Source organism: Mus caroli, chromosome 16 (genome assembly GCF_900094665.2).
Source record: "Mus caroli chromosome 16, CAROLI_EIJ_v1.1, whole genome shotgun sequence".
Classification (NCBI taxonomy): Eukaryota; Metazoa; Chordata; class Mammalia; order Rodentia; family Muridae; genus Mus; species Mus caroli.
In genome coordinates, this window is record NC_034585.1 from 35,349,963 (window position 1) to 35,365,570 (window position 15,608).

A 15,608-nucleotide genomic window follows, 5' to 3' on the forward strand; every position below is an offset into this window, starting at 1 on the left:
TTTTTTTTTTTTTTTTTTTTTTTTTTTTTGGTTTTTCGAGACAGGGTTTCTCTGTGTAGCCCTGGAACTCACTTTGTAGACCAGGCTGGCCTCGAACTAAGAAATCCACCTGCCTCTGCCTCCCGAGTGCTGGTATTAAAGGCGTGCGCCACCACGCCCAGCTGGCACTGTCTTGATTAACGTCAATTTCAGAGGACACAGCCCACTGTGGGTGGTGCCATCTCCGGGCAGGTGGTCATGGGTTATATAAGAAAGTCAATCGATAAAGAGCAAGCTGGTAAGCAGCATGTCGCTGTGGCCTCTGCTACAGTTCCTGCCTGACCTTCCTCCATGATGGCGGGTAAGCTGTAACCTGGGTTGCTTTGGGTGAGTATTGCATCACAGCTACAATAAATCGAACTAGGGTGACTGTCTTAGCAGTCACTGTTCTATTGCTGTGAAGGGGACACCATGACCATGGCAACTCCTATAAAAGCAAACATTTCATCAGGTCTGCTTTACAGTTTCAAAGGTTTAGTCCGTTATCATCATGGTGGGAAGCATAGCAGACAGACATGGTGCTGGAGATGTTGAGAGTTCTACATCTTGATCTGAAGGCACCCAGAAGGAGATTGTCTTCCACAGGCAGCCAGAAGGAGGCTCTGATCCCACACTGGCCAGACACACTTGAGCATATGCGTGAGACTCAGAGCTCTGCCTCCACCTGACACACTTCCTCTAACAAGGCTACACCTCCTCCAATCAGGCCGCACCTCCTAATAGTGCCACTCCCCATGGGTCAAGCATGTTCAAACCAGCACAGTGATAGATAAGAATTTAGCAGGCAAGAAGTCATGCAGTCAGCAAAAAGAAAAACAGTTTTTAGTGGCTTTCACTAAAAGGGTGCCTTTTATTTGGTGGTGGTGGTGGTGGTGGTGGTGGTGTGTGTGTGTGTGTGTGTGTGTGTGTGTGTGTGTAATTCCAATTCATAAATTCATCCCAGAACATCTCAGGAGAACTAAGATGAGAGTCAAAACAAGCACTAAGGGACATACCACGTCTGAATGGAGAGGTACTTGATGTACAACAATGAGAGAAAATACTCCTGCACAGAATGATGGGACTCATGCTGTCACCACCAAGAAACTAAGACTAGGTAAGTCATAGGCCTGAGGGCAAACCTGATGCCACTATAATACTGTAGGAACAGCAACAAAAGGCTCCTAATGACATATTGCTGCACAGATCAGGTCTTTGCTCAACCCTCATCAGAGAATATTCTTTTTGCAGTAGATGGGAATTAACACAGAGACCCATAACCAGACAATTATATAAGGAGTGAGAGACTTGGGATAACTCAGTTCTAAATGGAATGTGTTTATCAAGACCCTCCCCTCAAGGCTCAGAAATCTATTTGGAAGAAACAACAGAAAGATTGTAAGAGTCGGGATGGTGGATGACTGACTCCAAGGAAACATGAAGGGCTGATACACACAGGAACTAACCGTTGCCGTGGCAGCAGACACAAGACCTGCACATGCTCAAACTTGACAGGGTCCCAGAACTGAGAGGGGAAAGGAGCGACAGGGTCCCTCGACTAACCAAGAAGCTGTCAGCAATTGTTACTTGCTGGCAAATGAAAACAGTGTAGCAACCTCATTCCAGGGCAGGCCCGGGGCTCAGGAGTGGTTGGCCAACATGAAACAAGCTCCATGGTTGGTTTGTTTGATTTTGTTTTCTTTTGTCTTATTGATATTTTTGTTTGTTTTTCTGAGAGAGAGAGAGAGAATTTAAACTTGGGTGGATAGGGAGGAGGAGAGGATCTAGGAGGAGTCAGAAGATAGGGAAACCATGACCAAAATATATGATAAAAAAATCTTTACATAAAAAAATAATTTAAAAAATCAAGCCTGCACTGGTCCAAATATTGAAACAAGGAAAACTTTAAAAAGGACAATGACAATGACAAATAAATTGGACAAAAAGCATAACGTTGAAAAAAATGTTGTACTCTACGAACCAGTGAAATACCCAGTGCCACCAAAGTGCCGTGAAAGGACACATTCAGAAGACTTGTGCTTTTCTTGTAATGAATCCCCCTTATTCAAACCTGGCTACTGGCATAGACAGGAAGGGCGTGTGATACCTCAGGACTGAGACTACAGACGTGAACCCTCACTGATCCCATCCGTGTCTGACAGATACATGGAGCAGTTCAATGGGGGGTAGGAAGAGCCTTTTAAAAAATGGCACCCAAGAAAGGCACGGGAAGGACGCAGAAGCCGCCTTAAAGGATTAGAAGTGAAGTTGCTCAGTGTGCAGACAACAAAGAGAAGGACAGAGATTAGAAAGCAGCTCAGCACAGGGATCCTGGCAGGGCAGTGTTCCTGGCTCTGGGTGAGGGGCCTCGATGGAGTTTAGATTGAGCTTTGGTCTGTCAGACCCTGACTCAGTTCCACACTCCTAAGATATTGAGATATGGACCCACAGAGGATGATGTCACACTGTAGCTCATCCATGTGAATGCTTCAGTGATCTCAGAGGACTCCGTGCGTCAGGATAGACAATGAGAGAAAGAGAGAGAGACACACAGAGAGAGAGAGAGACAGAGAGAGAAACAGACAGAGAGACAGAGAGAGACAGAAGCAGAGACAGACACAGAGAGACAGAAACAGGGACAGATACAGAGAGACAGTCAGAGACAGAGAGACTAAGTAAGAGAGAGACAGAGACAAAGAGACAGAGAGACTAAATCAAAGAGAGAGACAGAGAGAGAGAGAGAAAGACAAAGAGAGAGAAGAGGAGAGGAGAGAGAAAAAAGAGAGAAGAGAGGGAGAGGACAGAGAGACAGAAACAGAGACAGACACAGAGAGACAGAGGGACCAAGTCAGAGAGAGAGAGAGAGAGAGAGAGAGGCAGACAGAGAGACAGAAAGAGACTGAGTCAAAGAAAGAGACAGACAGAGAGAGAGAAAGAGAGACACAGAGAGAGAACAGAACTTGTCTTTGCAGAGGGACATGCAGAGAAAGACAGAGAGAAGGTATTACAACAGACTTTCAGTGCAGGGAAAGTGAAAGGGAGGTGAGGCAGTCCCACTGTAACCTTTGGAGCTAAATCTTTAGAAAGTATAGGAGAGCAAAGGTGAGCCACTCACTAACTCGCCCATGCCCACAGGCAGAAACCCCGGACAGCCATGGGAAGTAGGGCCTTTGATGCAAGAAAGAATAAGATTAGGTTGGGATGTTTATCAGAGAGATAGGGTGACTAGCCAATCCCTGTTAGATAGGAGAGGGAGACAAATCCTAGACAAGGAATGGCCAGCGGAGAAGAGGCAGGTACAGAATGTACAGTGCTGGGACAGAATGGAAGTTCGAGACCTTGAACCCCTGCAGAGAGTGCTAAGAGATTGCAGGGCAGCCTAGTGGCATGCGCCTTTACTCCCAGCTCTCAGGAGGCAGAGGCAGGAAGAGCTCTTGTGAATTCCAGGCCAGCCTGATCTACATAGTGAGGTTCAGGTCAACCAAGGCTACATAGTAAGACCCTGGAGAGGAGAAGGAGATAGAGAAGGAGGAAGAGAAACAGGGAAGGAGGGAAGGAGGGAAGGAGAGAGGGAGGGAGAGAGGGAGGGAGGGGAGAGAGAGAGAGAGAGAGAGAGNGAGAGAGAGAGAGAGAGAGAGAGAGAGAGAGAGAGAGAGAGAAATGTAGCCAAAGAGAAACCGGAATGATGGATGAATTCCTTAAGGCAGCATGAGACAAAAGAGAGGCAGTTGGTTGGTACAAAAAGCCAGGGAAGAATCAGAAAAATGGACACAGCTGCAGTTTGGGCACAATAAATGAGGGAGACACGGTTGCTTGGGCAGCCGGAACAAGTCAGAATATGAGGTTGATTGAGCTAATAGTACACTCCTTAGGGGTTTTTCATTGCTCATTCGTCCTGCTCCCTCCCCCAGACTCAAGAAGGCTGGGCTGTTATGGGACATCCCTTAAGAGCCTGCCTGCCCAGAGGCTCTCTGGGATCATGCCCAAAAGAAGGGTCACCACAGAGTCTGCATTTTACTCTTTTCCAGGGCCTTTGCTGTCCTGTATCCTTACCATCCCAGCCACAAGCCAACCTCTGAGTCAGGAGTATTTGGGAGGTAAAATTCATCAGCTTAGCTAATGGGCCCTCAGTCAGCGACTATGAGTGAAGGTGACACTGTGTGGGGAATCCCACCCCAGGAAAACAACACTACGCTGGCTTGGTGGATCAGTTCTTGTAATTTTAGCACTCAGGATGCTGAGGCAGTGGGGATTACGGGCTCGAGTCTAGTCTAACTTACACCGAGAATTCCAAAAACCCTCTGAGATGCACAGAGCAAGAGAGAGACTGTGTCTCGAGAAATGGACAAATGAGTAAAATGAACGGAAAGTTAAAAGTATACATATAGATACCAAAGAGGATATTGCATTTATGAGGGAAAAATGAAAAGAGAAGTCATCGGAAATTACAAGTGTTAGGAAAGATGAATCAAACATCACAAACCCCTGAAAAATAATCTAATACTTAAACCAGTCATGTAGCTCACTAGTCTGATTGTGCTTGGATAAAGAGTCCTTCTGAGGACAAGGGCCAAGGAGAGACGAAAGAATGACTTTCTTTCTAACCCTGTCAGAAGAAGGCAATTACATGAAGGGACAGTGGTGCCACATGTGAGTGTCCATAGCCGACCCACCCCCCGCCCCGTCCCTGTATGGGAGATTATTACAAACTGCCCAGCCTGAATCTACAGGAGGCTGCCCAGTAGCCTTCCCTTTTGCTCCTCTGCCCACCCCAGAGGGCTCCCAATGGGAACAGGGTCAGACTTACGGGAAAAAGAAGTATTTGGGGGTCTTTTTGGAGCATGTGAGGGATGGTGGGATTGTCCCCTAGGGACAAGTGGCCTGCTGACACATTCAGCTGCTGTCCTACTGAGTGTGGGCATCAAACTCCCATGGAGACAGAGCACCATTAAAGGGCTGACTGCTTTGATTTTACTTACAGATTGCCATACTCAAAGGCATTAAATAAAACATTGGGGAAAATAATAAGAAATGAAAACGAACTGGCAAACTGTTCTTTTCCCACAGAGCTGCCACTGCAGATTGGAGATTTGTTACACTAGGCTCCGTAGCACGTTGTGGGTGCCTGTGTGGCGTTGTACAGGGTCACACCCGCCAGCTTCCAAGAGGACAACAGGCTGCAAGCAGAAGAGAAAGCAAACAGAGTATTGTGTGGCCCAGAACTGCTTGCAGGAAGTGAATGGACTGTTATCTAACCACTTTAATAGTGTCTTCCAATTTGCAGGAAATTGCACAGAAAAAAAAATTATGATCATTACATGGCACGCCTTTAAAAACAAACCCAAACCCCAAAAACCTAGAAGTACATCACTTGCCAAAAGGGACCGGAAAAGATGTTCAACCTCTTTATAATCATTAAAATTGCAAATCAAAGCTTTAACACAGTACTGCCCCGCATTCGTTAGGATGGTAGCTATCTCAGCAGATAAAAGACATTGGCAATGGTGCAAGGCAACCAAGGTCCTTATGACCTGCTGGTGCAGTCTGAAATGGTACAGCCAGTATTTTAAAAATAAAAGTCACGATAGTTCTCAAACAATGAATAATGGAGTTAATATATTATCCGCTTCTAGGTCTAAGTAAAGACAACTGAGGTTGGAGTCTTGAAGAGACGTTTCCACAGCCTTGAGCACAGTAGCTTTGTTCAGCAGACCCAAAAGGTGGACGGAATTCATGTCATCACCAGATTGATGGTGGGCTGAGGATTTGCCTTTAGTGGTAGAGCCCTTGCCTCGATTGTACAGGGCTCTAGGGAACACCCTTAGCACCACCAGGAACACTAATGATCCCTTCGAAGAATTGACCAACAAAATGATGAAGTACTAGCTAACCCCTAGAAGAAAGTCAGTCCTACAATCCTACAATGGGCTATCGTGTGCTATAGTACCATGTACTGTAAGGTGCTACCGTGTGCTATAGTACTGTGTGCTGTAAGGTGCTACCGTGTGCTATAGTACTGTGTGCTGTAAGGTGCTACCGTGTGCTATANTACTGTGTGCTGTAAGGTGCTACCGTGTGCTATAGTACTGTGTGCTGTAAGGTGCTACCGTGTGCTATAGTACTGTGTGCTGTAAGGTGCTACCGGGTGCTATAGTACCGTGTGCTGTAAGGTGCTACCATGTGCTATAGTACCATGCACTGTAAGGTACTACCATGTGCTATAGTACTGTGTACTGTAAGATACTACTGCTTTGAGGACAGTATGCTAAACCAAAGGCACCAACTGCAAAACAAACCATGTGTGGTTTTTCTTTAAGTGAGACGAACACATAGCCAGACTCAAAGAAACAGCAAGCATTTAACTAGCTGCAGGGGAAAGGAATGGGGAAGGGCTTCATGGACACACAGATCTGATGTCACAGAATGACAATCTGGAGAGGCATTGCACAACAACGTCAATACGCTTCCCGTTACTGAACCACACTAAATTGTTAAGGGCAGATTCAGGGAGAAGGGCAGTCATTGCCCTCAGCTTGTGTACCCCAATGACCCTACCAGGTTCCTGTGCATAGTTCCAATCTCATGGCCAAATAGACAGCCCTGGTTAAACTAAACGGACCACAAAGCCAAACCTGAAAGATATGACTCTGGGAAAGGGGCTGGCAGGGAGGAAAGGAAATAAAAGACAGGTGGGGACAGGGAATAAAATATGTTATATGCATATATGAAATGTGAACAAACAAAACTGAGGGTGTGGCTCTGTGCAGAGGTTTGCCTGACATGAGTGACACCCTGAGTTCAAATGTAGCATTGTTAAAAACGCAGAAATTATTATAATAAAAATGTATGAGTATGTTTAAGCCTATTTAAAATGTAAAAAAAAAGGAGGAGAGAAGGAGGAGGAGGAGAAATAGAAGAAGGAGAGAGAGAGAAAAAAAAAACCTTTACAAGGAAAATCTATATATTGATCTGGTTTAAGTATCCTGCCTTGTGCACGGACGGAGTCGTCCAGAACAGGGAAGTCAGAGAAGCAGCCTGGAGGAGTGAGGAACTGGAGTTCAGAGCAGATCATGTGGCATCTACAGGCAGCCAAGGTCATACAGCCGTCTACATCTGAGAGGCATGGATTTTGAACTGTGTCGGAAAGTTTTCCAGGGGAAAATTGTATTCGATGACCAAAGTGGGGAAGTTGAACTTACTTAGAGAACTACCAACTTTGTCCAACAAGAGGAGAAGATTGGTAAATGTATTGGCTAACATTTACACAGGCTTTTGCTGTTTACAAAATGATTTCAAAATCATGACTTCATGTAGAGATGTCTGTGGCGTGGGCAGGGCAGGGTTTATTCCCAGATGGACAGAACAAGGAATGAGGCACACTGAGGGGCTCTGAGGTGTGCCTGGGTTAGTGAAGGCGCTCAAAGGCTGGACTTCTCCCCTGACCCCACTTATGTGATTAATCTGTACTTTAAATGGATAGATAGTCACAAATTTCATGGAAGAAGATTTGTTTTGAAATGGTTTAGGTATTGTAAACAAAGCACTCCTCCCCCTTAGCCTTAGCATGGAAGTGATCTCCAGAGGTCATTTAGATAGCAAACCCCAAGTCATGTATCCTAACAGAACTGAGCTGCTATCAATGAAAGCTGGCCTTTGTGCTTCCTGGCCTCAGCCAACAGATGGGAGAGGTCAGATGGCTTGCGACTCTGCCTGGATATGGGTGAAAGATGGCATGGCTGTCAGTACAAGTACACCCTGTACCCCTGCCCAGTATCTAACAGGTAACTGCAGTCTCTGACTTAGTGCCTATCTCTACGGGCATGTGTACTGCCACAACACCCATGGATTCACACTTCAACCCCTCAGAGAGACCGAGAGTTAGTTTGTGCTCCCACGGGAGCTTCAATCTGCTTCTTTGCCTCATGTTTCAGAGGGAAACTATTCTCTGTGTGTTTTGGGAGTGCCGGAGGTGTATGGGGTGGCTGAGTGAACGAACAGATTCTAGGGAGCAGGGTATTTTCCCCAGCCTCCTCTAAACAGACCACATGGGAGGTCCCATGTGCAAAAGAGGCCTCACTGACACCCCAGGTCCAGAACCAACATCTGGAGTGGCTCTGAGACTGAGTACTGGTCATGGCAGCCCTGTCACTCCCGCTAATGTCATCCCTTCTCTATTTCTGTACCCATCCACCTTGGAATAGCCACCTAACTGAGAAAGTCCATTCACCGTGAAGATGAAAACCCTTCAACTATTTCTCCCAGAAGCACTGAAGACTGTTGAGCTGGAAGCAGTTACAAGGGAGGAAATGCTGCCCTTTCCTGCTGATTTCAGCTCGTTCAGGGAATCACAGAGACCAAAGGTCTCCTCCCTACTCCCTTCTACCTCCTGCACAGACAGACAGACAGACAGACAGACAGACAGACAGACAGACAGACACACACACACACACACACATGGGATGGGGAGGGAGGGAGTAAGGGGAAGGGAGGCGGAGAGAGACTCTAAGAAAGTCTAAAAAGCATTTGCTAAAACTCAACACCCACTCAGGATTTTTAAATTCTTGGTTAATCAGACAAGGACTTCATGAGCTCCGTGCATGGCATTTTTTAGAAATCTCTATACACAGACAAGCTTCTCATTAAAGTGAAAATCCAGGTTTTATAACTAGTACCACACAGAAAGGGTTATTTCCTCCAGACCTGGAGCCTGGGATGGTACAGGGACACTGGAAGCAGAAGGGTTAAGGAGGCGTGGTGGATGAGGTCATGGCCTTCAGCATGAACCAGGATGCCCTCGGGTCATTGCCTGCCTCGGTATGATGCCACAGAGGCCAGCCAGCACAGCAGCTCAGAGCCTCTTCTGGTGTGGCTCCAGGTGAGGTAAGGAGAAATAGCTGCGTTGAGAATTCCTGACAAACCCACAATCACACTGGCTTGAGTTCCAGTTTATGCCACGTGTGTGTTCCGTGACTGACTCCCAAGTTAACAGTGGGTCCCTTCAGTACTGTAATCTTCTAGAGGAAAGCCGAGTCAGCCCCATGTTCAAAAAATCCCACGGCGGGGGGACCAGGAAACAGGAATTTACAACATGACATTAACCTTAGGAACAAGGCAAGAATGTTATATTTCTAGGTGCAGCACTCCTTAGAATTCTAGCATCCAGGGCTGGGGGAGATGGCTCAGTGGTCAAGAGCACTGGCTGTTCTCCTAGGCAACCTGGGTTTGATTCCCAGTGTGTCCACATAGCAGTTCACAAACATCTGCAATTCCACTTCCAGGGAATTCAGTGCCCTCTTCTGCCTCTGTGGACATCAGACACACATGTGGTGCACAGACAACATGCAGGCAAGACAACCACACCAATAAAAAGAAATCTCAAAAACCAAGCAAAGAAGTATGGTATACAGACCATTCGATAGAGTGCATCAACCCAAGACTGTTCTCTGTCACAGATATCGTTCATTTTATGCATGATGGTCATTAAAAAAACAGTAAGAAAAAATTAAGCTATATAAAAAAAAGGAAGGGATAAAAATCTATTGTACTTAAAAAATATGACTTTCTATCTAGAAATCCCAAAGGGATCTATTGCAACCCTTAAGAGAATTCGATATAGTGCCCAGATAAAACAGCTAAAAACCAAACAGATCTCCAGGAGAAAAGTTAGAAAATATGAAATCCATAGTGGGATAGGCTCAGGGGGAGGGTCTAAGAAGACAATTATTTTACTGTGGTGACAAACGTAACGTTTCAAATGAGTCAGGGAAAGATCAACCTTTTCTAGACTAATTCGTTGAAATAATCGCATGTGAACTATAAACTTAATTTTAAGTCATAAAAGTTTGCTAAAATACCTTCTTAATTCTAAAGGCTGGAAAAAAAGTCTCCTTAAATAAGCTTATCAGAGCAAGACCAAGAGCAGAAAACAGGTTCTCCTGTGTCGAGTCAGTGGAAGGATGCTACCAGTCAAACCAGTGACACAGAATGACCCCGGACTAAATACAGGATTAGCTCCATGTACAAGCAACAGGCTCCTTTGAATGAGGAAAATGGCTCAGTACAAGATGAGCTAAGGCTGGGCACAAAGCCACATACTTGTGGTGCCAGCATTTAGGAGTCAGAGGCTGGGAGGTCAGGAGTTGAAGGCTAGCCCTAGCTACAGAGCAAGTCTGAGGCCAGCCTGGGTTACATAGGACCCTGTTTCAAAAAACTGAACAAACAAAAAAGATGATCTCAGGATATAAATAGGTAACTTAAGAAAGAAGAACATATTATAAAATTATAGAAAAAGAACACTCAGCTGGGCCTAGAGAGATGGCTTAGAGGGTAAGAGCATTGACAGCTATCACAGGGGACCAGAGTTTGGCTCCCAGCACCCATGTGGCAGTTCACAACCATTGGGAAACCAAGTTCCGGGACACTCAATGCTTCTGATCATATGGATGCTGGGATCAGACACATACCCAAAAAATTAAATATTTTTAAAAGAATGCCCTTCAGCTTATAATCAAGGAAACAGAAATCTGCATTCATTGCTATTCTATTCACAATGTCTATGAAATGATAATGGCTTAGGTTTCTCCCAACTGAGGAGTAGAAAATGTGGTATACATACATAGTGAGATATTCCTCAACTGTAAAGAAAAATGAATCCTGCAGGTAAATAGATGTAGCAGAAGTAATCATTCTGAATGAGGAAAAGACAAAGGCCACAATTTGTCCCCCATATGTAGATGCTAGCTTTGAATATTTAGATGCACGTGTTTAAGTTGGGGAGCCTATAGAAGGCAGAAAATTAGTAAGGGGGAATGGAAGAGGGATTTCAAGGAAGGGGGTTAGAACACAGTGTAAGAAGGGAAAGGGGATAGGAATGGAATAGGAAGGGTTAAATGGGGTACAAGCTGAGAAGACAGGATGGAGGAGAGGGTATGGGGAAGGATAACCGACTCTAAAGACCTTTGGAAAAGTCACATGGAAACATATGCAGTGAAATCTTCCTAAAATATATGTGTATATTAAAGGAGTTTAAATGGAGCTACCCTATAACGGGAGAAGAGGAACGACAATGGCTTGTCCTGGGCACCATGGGCTAGAATATAAAAATCCCAGGGCTAGGTGTGGGCTACTTGTATTCAAGTTGTTGGTCAAGGCAGTTTCACAGCTCTTCCCCCAAACATACAAGCTGTTGCCATTGCTCTTGGTTTCTCCCTAGGATTTGATGGTAAAACCCTAGAGCTACAGACACTAGCCTAGGTCTGTACATCATAAGACACGGAAGAATCGAGCTAGTGATGACCAGGAAATGTCATCCCTACTGCCTAGCTTTAGTGGTGCTGAAAGGTTCTACACACATAATCAGGGGAGAAAAGGCATCTGCAGCCCTGCCCTGCAAGTGAACCAGCCCTTCAAGCTACCATAAAGATGAGTCTGGCAGAGAACGCACCCTGCCGCAGTAGTGGCAGGGATATTATGGGAGTGAGCAACAACTTTCTAATTGGGTGAAAGGTCCACCTCACAAGGCACAAGTCAAACCTGGTACCACTAAATGGGCCAAAACTCCATGGCTGACCTTGGAGGGGAACCTAATATTATCATTCTGCTAAATAGACATACTGTCAAACTGAACCCTAACTTCTTAGCTTCATACCCATAGACTGTTGTATCCTTCGACCCTCCTCAGGGAAGGCTTTTTCATGCAGTGCCACGTGATTGATACAGAGGCTCACAACTGGTCAACATACAAAAATAAGACAGCAGAGTGCTTGGCTCTAAGTGAACAGCCTCATCTCCCTTCTTCCTCCAAGGCATCTTTACAGAAGAGGGTGGCAGAAAGGTTGTAAGAACATATGGTGTCCATTCACTGATATGTGAATATTAGCCCCAAAGCTCCAAATAACCAAGATACAATTCACAGACCACATGAAGCTCAAAAGGAAGGAAGACCAATGTGTGGGGACTTCAATCCTTCTTAAAAGGAGAACAAAATACTCACAGGAGGAAATATGGAGAGAAAGTGTAGAGCAGAGAATAAAGGAAAGGTCGCCCAGAGACTGTCCCACCTGGGGATTCATCCCATATGCAGTTACTAAATCCAGACAGTAGTGTGAATGCCAAGAAGTGCATGCTGAAAGGAGCCTGATGTGGCTGTCTCCTGAGAGGCCCTGCCAGAGCCTTACAAATAACGAGGTGGATGCTCTCAACCAACCATTGGACTGAGTGCAGGGTCCCCAGTAGAGGAGTTAGAGAAAGGACTAAAGAAGTTGAAGGGGTTTGTAACACCATAGGATGAACAGCAATATCAACCAACCAGAACTCCCAGAGCTCCCAGGGACTAAGCTAACAACAAAGGCTCCAGCTGCATATATAGCAGAGGACGGCCTTGTCAGGCATCAATGAGAGGAAAGGTCCTTGGTCCTACGAAGGCTTGATAGATGCCCCAGTGTAGGGGAATCAAGGGTGGGGAGGTGGGAGTGGCTGGGTGGGGAGGTGGAGGAGCACCCTCATAGAAGCAGGAGGAGGGAGAATGGGATAGGGTGTTTCCAGGAGGGAGGGAAACGGGGAAAGGGGATAACATTTGAAATGTAAATAAAGAAAGTATCCAATTTAAAAAAGAAGAAAGAAAGAAAGAAAGAAAGAAAGAAAGAAAGAAAGAAAGAAAGAAAGAAAGAAAGAAAGAAAGAAAGAAAGAAAGGTTGTAAGAAGCAGAGGTAGTGAGCATGTACAGGGAAGCAGTATTTGCCATCAAGCTCGAAGACCTGAGCTCCTTCTCTGGAACCCACATGGTGGAAGGAGAGAACGGACCCCTGCCATTTATCCTCCGACCTCCCACACGCACGCCATGGCAGGTATGCTCGCACATACATACACGCTGAATAGATGCTTGCAACAAAAACTTTAAAAACAAACACTTAAATCCTAAAGCAGTTAAAATAAACAGGGCATGGTTCTATGTGGATGGGGAAGACCTTAAGTCCTGCACGGTGGAAAAATCCCGTGGCAGTTGGGTTGGTTTGTACGTGAACACAGACATGGATGCAAAGACTGTGGTCTGGCATACACACACCATGCCAGTTGCTTTGGTGGGAGACGGGGACTAGGAGAAGCAGTTAGCTGTATTTACACTGCATTTTACTGAGCATGCAATCAGTCATGAGTCCCTCGACAGTTTAAACAGTGGCCACCTACAAAACCAGTCTAATTGGCTTTGCAGTGGTCGACTGTGTTTATTTCCCAGTCATTTAGCATCAGGCAGATTGCCTGTAGACAAGTCGGCGACATCTTCTGTGTAGAACCATTTGCTTCCGCTGTTATGGGGCAAAACCAGCCTCATAACTTTGTGTTTCAGTACAACTTTATTGATTAAAAAAAAAAAATAGCTGATGGGCCAGACTTGGCCCATGAGCTATAACTTGCTGATCCCAGTTTAGATTACATTCATTATATAAATAAAGCATCTTTAAGCAAGTATTTTTGTGTATTAAAAAAAAGTCTATTAAAGAACAGGGTAAGCCACAGCTTCAGAGGCCTTACTTGGAATACTTTAGACTCTGGCCAAGTCGTTAGAGACCAAGGATTCCTCTCAGTGTAGATAATTCGGCCACTTTTCATCTGTGTGGCGGTCCTTTGCCTTCCCAGCAGCAATGAAAAACAGTCCTGCACGTGCAAGGGACAATGCCACACCTGAAGCACAGAGGGAAGGTTTGGTGGCCTTGAAGGCATCTGCTAAGGTAGCTCCTGGATGTGGAGGAGCCTTAAAGCCATGTCTCTAGCCTGCGCCTCGGGCCGTTGTATGGAGCAGAGATGGGACCTAGGGTACTGAACATAACAGGAAAGACTCCGACAAACAGAGTCTAAAGCAGACCACTGTACATGGATATAGTGTGTACTGAGACACCACTAATGACAATGTGAGGTCTTGTGACCATCCTGCCACTGTCTATGTCCCCGGGGGCTGCCAGCACTAACCTGACAAGCTCTGGGAGCCAGTGCTAATAGTTCCTGGTTCTCACGGTCTTCAGCAGCGGTGTTTCCTAGGTCAGGGACTCCAACCCTGTCACAGAAGGGGCTCGGCTGCCTGTCTAATGCCTGATGTCACATACACAAGGCTTCTGTTGTGATGCTTCCTGGCAACACAAGTGTAGGCCAGGTAGCAGGGCACCTTGGCTCCACAATTGTCTTCATGCTTTGTTTGACCCAGGAAGGAGAAGAGGAGAGAAAAAGGTGTCATTGTCCTCCATACTCCTTCACATTGCTGACCTCCGACCCCATTTGTATTCCCATAAGCCTTCTGTTCAGAGGAAGAGGGCATCTGACTCTTAGACAGAGAAAGAAGGGAAAATCATACCTGTCTGGGGGCCACTGCTTTTGTTGGATTTCCCCCTTGGGGTCCACCTTGAAGAATCAGGAACGATGGTTCTGCCCAGAGCTCAGCACACCTGCCGTGGCTACCTGGTTGCACACGAAGATCTCAGCTTAAGTCCTCAGTGTTTCCTACGAGCCAAGGTCAGGCTCCTAGGGAGAGGCTGACCATCCAGGTAGACAAAAGAGCAGTATCTATGCCCGATTCTCACCCTCAGCTAATCTTAGGCTATGTTGTCCACAGGCATAGGAACCATACTTGTTCTTGCCCACAGTACACCCCAGGTCCAATGTAGTAAGAGGCCCCAGTTGGCACTCCTAAGTCCCAAGTCCAGCACCTGAGCTAGCAATGACCAGATTACCGTATTTACTCTTGTTATATCCCCTTCCTATTTTTTTCATAGTTGTCTTCACTGTAAAACATGTAAGGGAGGGGAAGTGTGTTTTAAGTGTTTGCTCTAAGTAATTCTGGGCCAATGTTTGCCTCTCTGAGGGTGATTTTGCCTCTAGAGGTAACGTGTCTTTGAATCTATAGCTCCTAACACTTTTTTTTTCCTAAGTCAATTTCCTGGACAGAAGTAGTTTACTACTTCTTATGTAAAGTAAGGAAAAGGCCACACACATGGCACTGGCTTGTTGATATGAGAGAGAGGGAGGAAATAGCTTCGAGACAGGCATGACCTTGCAGTTCCAACCACAGGACAGAAAGCTGGCTGGGACTACCAGGAACAGTCTGAGAGCTTTTTCTTCTCTCAGCCCCTTCTAGGAGCTTCCTGTCTAGTGAGCTCTGGGGTAGCGGGACATCATCGGGGTGTCCTTGGCCCTGGGGGCTTGCATATCTGGGAAGCCTGACAAGGGACACTTATTTCTACCAGTGGAAGCAGGTCTTTTTTTTTCTGTACTGAGATGAATGGGCAGGATTCCAGAATGGGCAGGGCGCCTCACCAGAAGTCCTAGGGTCACAGGTAAATTATTACAGCTTTTATCATCTCTCGGGGCTCTTCTGGCATACAAAGGTCTCTATTTACCTCTCCTATAAAAATGGCAAGTTATTTACAGCAGAAACAGGGAATCCAGGACAAATGAGGAACTTACCAAAGGAGAGAAATGCTCTTCGGTTCCTGAGGGATTGTGTGGTCTCTCTTCCTCTGCAGATGCTGTACTGAGCTCTAGGTGGCATAAGAAGCCTGCAGGGCTGCCAGGCATCAACATTTATCTGGGTAGGGCTTTAT

The 15,608-nt window shown here is 45.9% G+C and overlaps 1 protein-coding gene across 4 annotated transcripts in view; it reads right to left on the reverse strand.

The window, feature by feature from the left end:
- The window catches only part of Nr1i2 (nuclear receptor subfamily 1 group I member 2), a 45,818-nt gene extending 31,139 nt beyond the window's left edge, over positions 1-14,679 (reverse strand). For 2 of the 4 annotated variants that reach the window (XM_021185194.2, XM_021185195.2), the window contains exon 1: positions 14,363-14,679. The gene's annotated coding sequence lies outside the window, so the exon portion shown is untranslated. Of the gene's footprint in view, positions 1-13,548; positions 13,948-13,983; positions 14,201-14,362 lie in introns of those variants that run through there. The other 2 variants (XM_021185193.2, XM_029470508.1) reach the window with 2 other exon arrangements.
- Positions 14,680-15,608: the final 929 nt, after the last annotated feature.